The sequence below is a fragment of the Octopus bimaculoides genome, chromosome 11 (genome assembly GCF_001194135.2).
Source record: "Octopus bimaculoides isolate UCB-OBI-ISO-001 chromosome 11, ASM119413v2, whole genome shotgun sequence".
Classification (NCBI taxonomy): domain Eukaryota; kingdom Metazoa; phylum Mollusca; class Cephalopoda; order Octopoda; family Octopodidae; genus Octopus; species Octopus bimaculoides.
In genome coordinates this window covers 17,007,587-17,012,608 of record NC_068991.1, presented here as the reverse complement: position 1 = coordinate 17,012,608, position 5,022 = coordinate 17,007,587, and the positions used below count along the sequence as shown (strand labels likewise).

Here is a 5,022-nt window from a genome sequence, read left to right as displayed (position 1 = left end):
TACATTTATAAACAAAATTAAGGGATCAGCAACAGGTTGCTTCACCGAAGGGCTTGGTAAAAATGATTAATTATTAATTTATTAATGAATTAATAAATTGATAATCCTTTACCCTTTTTAATTGTAATAATTATTCACTCCCGGATAGTAAATCACAGATTTTCTGCGGTACCGCCTGCGACGCACATGGTAATTCTTGAGGGAAGATGATAGGCTGGCTCGCCTATGTGGATTTGGAGATACTTTAAAAATGTGTCGATTGCCATGATGGCGCTAGATCATGCATGCACATTTGACAGTATCGTCGAATTTACAACAGGAATATCATACCGATGAGGTAATGAAGAGTTTTTCCTTCTAAACCAGAAACATCTATATGATTAACTATGGCTAGTTTAGTTCGTTATTTTTCTTCTTGTTTTGCCTATGTGAGTTGCGGGTAACTGCTATCTGTTGGAGTTTCAGCATTTTTAGCTGCTATTTCTGAACTTCGGTATGTGGTGAAGCAACCTGTTGCTGATCCCTTAATTCTGTTTATAAATATATATATATATATAGATAGATAGATAGAGAACTGAACGTCTAGGTGATAGTACTTAACATTGCAGACCAAGACACAGATTCGAACTGTGGACCTTCCGGTTACCAGTTTCGGTTCTATCAATGATTTGGTCAACGGCAACACACTTGCTTACATAAAATGGTGTCAGAGATATCCATGAATGGGTGAACATCGCTACTAGCTTTATAGATCGTGTTGTGCTCGGGGTAGGATGGGGTGGAAGATTAAAGTTTGTGACGATAATTAAGTGAAGCAGATACAACCAGACATTGAAACCGGATCTCAGAGTTGACTCGCTGGCTTAGGGATCGAAACTGGACCTCTGACTCGACCACAGTAATAAAAGAAGCTTTTTCCAGTTAAACTTCAAGGTAGTCAATTAATCTTCTAAAAATAGCAGTTAAAATTTCCTCTGAATCACACTCGGCCTTCTTTTAAATGACGGGCACATTAGATAAAGAAATCCTTACCCTAGATGCAATAAGTTTGAATAGGCACGGTTGGAATGTCTTTGACAATATGACTTCATATTTAGTGCTGGCCTATGGCTAAACAACAGCAAGAACAACGACCACAATGAAAATATGTTGTTGTTGGCACTCCGTCGCTTACGACGTCGAGGGTTCCAGTTGATCCGATCAACGGAACAGCCTGCTCGTGAAATTAACGTGCAAGTGGCTGAGCACTCCACAGACACGTCTACCCTTAACGTAGTTCTCGGGGATATTCAGCGTGACACAGTGTGACAAGGCAGGCCCTTTGAATTACAGGCACAACAGAAACAGGAAGTAAGAGTGAGAGAAAGTTGTGGTGAAAGAGTACAGCAGGGTTCGCCACCGTCCCCTGCCGGAGCCTCGTGGAGCTTTAGGTGTTTTCGCTCAATAAACACTCACAACGCCCGGTCTGTGAATCGAAACCGCGATCCTATGACCACGAGTCCGCTGCCCTAACCACTGGGCCATTGCGCCTCCACCACAATAAAAATAAAAACGAGAACAACAGTATGAATACCTGTCAGAAATAACAGTCAAATCTCCCTTAAATAGCATCCTACTATCAATAGAAAGGAAAGACACATTCGATAATGTGGTTCTATGTGCTATTGAGTTCGAGGAAAATAGACAGGTTAAAAAAGTTACCTTCTCAAGTCGTACCTTCGCAGGGTCACTCATTTTTGCCAGCTGAGTGGACCAGAAAGCAACATGAAATGAAGTGTTTTACTCAAGAACATAACGCGTCGAGCTGTCCAGAAATCGAAACTGCAACCATACGATCATGAGTCCAACACCCCAACCATTAAACCACGCCCCTCCACTAATAGACAGGTTGATCACGACTGGAACGTCTTCGACTATGGTTCTGCTTCTTCAAGGTCAATCTGGAGGCTAAATAATAGTAACAACAACAATAACAATACAGTATGCTACTGAGAATAATTGTTGGTTTAGCTCCAGGTCAGTCCTGATCAAGCAGACGTATGTTAAAAGGCATTCCAATCGTGGCCATTCCATCTTTTCCCTATGTTTGAAAAGCACATCACTCATTATTCTTGTATTGTCAATCGGTACTCCACCGATTCTTATTCTGTTATACGCCATTCTATACTACATTTCTTATAATTTCTTATACACGCAACGCACAAGGCTAGAATTTCTATGGGGAAGGTGCAGTCAATTGTATCGATCACAATACTTAATTGGTACTTTATTTTATCGATCTCAGAAGAAGAAAAGGTAAAGTTGACGTCGGTGGGATTTGAACCGAAAACATAAAGGGCTGCAATCACATGGCATTTCAACCACCGCTCTAATGATTCTGCATATCCACAAACAAGAATTTCTTCTGTAGGCACAAGGTTAAAAAGCTGTGTGTGAGGTGGGATAGTTAATTTAGGGTTAGGTGTTATACTAAAATCTTCCCAAGAAATTCTAGAAATATTTGCAGAAGCATAATGGCTTTCTCAACTACATGAGAAATATAATTTGAAGAAAAATGGGTAGATTCTGAAAGTTAATATAGGATTGTTGAGAACTTCTATAAATTTAATCTTTGATGTGCCTTGGCACCAACCGAGTTAAAAATATAGGCGCCACTGTGGCTTCACCATTATATGTATTAGACTGGTATTTTACTTTTGTTATGTTTTTACTGATCCTTGAGGGACGAATGGCAAAGCTAGTCTCAACTGCATTTAAACCCAGAACGTAAGTAGCTCATTCAGTAACATTAATTTCTAACATTAGTTAGAACATTAATTTCTGAACTGGCAAAATCATTAGTACTCCAGGCGAAATGCTTAGCGGCATTTCGTCCGTCTTTGCGTTCTGAGTTCAAATTCCGCCGAGGTCGACTTTGCCTTTCATCTTTTCGGAGTCGATAAATTAAGTACCAGTGAAACACTGGGGTTGATGTAATCGAATTACATCCTTCCTCGAACTTGTGGATTTGTGCCAAAATTTGAAATCAATATTAATTCCTAATCTAGAATCAATGCTAACAATTTTTAAGGGGATGGTGCTATTCGATTACATCGACCTCTGTATTTGACAATATCTTATTGACTTTGGTGTGATGAAAGGTAAAACTGGCCCCGGTGAGATTTGAACGCAGAGCATTATGAACCAATTCATCAATAACAATATGTGGGCTTCCATGCTTTTTCTCAAAGTTCTAACGGTTGCAAATAACAGTGAACAGACATTAACTTGTATCTGGGATCGAAATCTAAGACTACATATTTGTATCGTTCCTAGTATATATTCTTATCGACCTCATAGTGTCGAGGGCTGGGTAGAATTTGAAACTTTAGAACTGAGGAGTAGGTCTCTAGCTAAAGCAATGCATTTTTTCGACGCACCGCTGATATTATAAGAATTCGTTGTTGTTATTGATAATGGTTATAGAGCCCCAAGATACCCCTGGTCGAACGGTTCGATGATCAAAGACATTACATGTGTGACCGCTCGTCTTCACTCTTCCCTTGTGCGCAGGGAATGAACCTGGGACCATATTATCCCACGTGTCCCTTTTCTAAGACGGTGGATGGTGGATGGTGGGGAATTGTGATTTAAAAAAAAACAACATTTAGCTGCTATTCGTCGCAAGTCGAGTGACCATGTAGAGGTACCCTCTGGTGATGGGTTGGCAGAATCGGTAGAACGATGAACGAAATGCATAACGAGGTTTTAGGTTCAAACCCCACCGAGGTCGCCCTTAACTTTTTATCCTTCATGGATCAATGTATTAAGTACCAGTCATGTACTGGAGTCGATATTCAATCGATCACACACGCACATACACATACAGCTCTTAAAATTTATGGCATCATGATTATGTTACACATCAATAATACTTTCGTTGCTATGATTATTGTTTAGCGCAAGGTCAGCTTGTGATCAAACAAGCTCATAAAAAAAGAAGTTCCAGCCGAGACCATCCCGCACTACTCTTCAATATTGTGTGTCTAGAACTACGCGATCCAATGCCTCATTCCTTCATCAAGACAGTAGAACATGATCTGAGGGGTACTTGGGTGCTATTTTTAGTAGATTGAATGATCCCGTCGAAGCAGAGGCTCCCTCACTGACCCAATATTGCTGTTGTTAACCCAAGGTCACCTCTGTTTGGGCAGCTCTATTACCAAATTAATTCTGGGCAGGACCTCTATTTAAGCCTACATTATTCTATCTATCTTTATATATATTAAGACAGTGAGGCGTGATTTGGGCAAGGGACGACTATTTGGTTACTGTTTCTAGCATTTTGAGCGACGGCGTAGGACGAAATGGCACAGGAGAGGAATATATGACTATCTAATATGTATAATTTGATCCTAGATATAAAGAATTTTATGGTGGATGAAGTGAGTTTATTGATCCAAATCAACCAACACAAATTTAAAGAGCAACCATTGACCTCAGCAGAACATTGAACTGGAAGGGATATAAAATCGAACTGTGTCACTGTCCGTCTGACCGTCCGTCCGTCTGTCTGTCTGTCTATCTATCTATCTATCTACTTGCGTGTCAGTCTGTCTGTTTGTCTATGTATGCAAGCATGCTCGTATGAATGTGTGTACGTACGTATATTTGAGTATGTGTTTGTCTAAAGCCACACACCCTCATATATATATATATATACATATTTGCACACACACACATGCATACGTCTTGACACTATTATGCATCTTAATAATAAAGATATTGTTGATGTTGCTACTGTATGCAAGGATACACACATATATATAAATACATGGTTGCATAAAAAGTTTGCTTCTCAACCTCATGGTTCCAGATTCGTTTCCACTGCGTGGCACCTTGGGCAAGTTTTTTCTACTATAGCCTTGGGCCGATCAAAACATTGTGAGTTCAACTGATAGACAGAAACTGCAAGAAGTCCCCACTCTCTCTCTCTCTCTCTCTCGATATATATACATATATATATATATATATATATATATA

The 5,022-nt window shown here is 39.7% G+C and overlaps 1 protein-coding gene across 1 annotated transcript in view; it reads right to left on the bottom strand.

Moving 5' to 3' along the window:
- The window catches only part of LOC106875618 (uncharacterized), a 24,673-nt gene that overhangs the window by 18,488 nt on the left and 1,163 nt on the right, over positions 1–5,022 (bottom strand). The window lies entirely within an intron of this gene.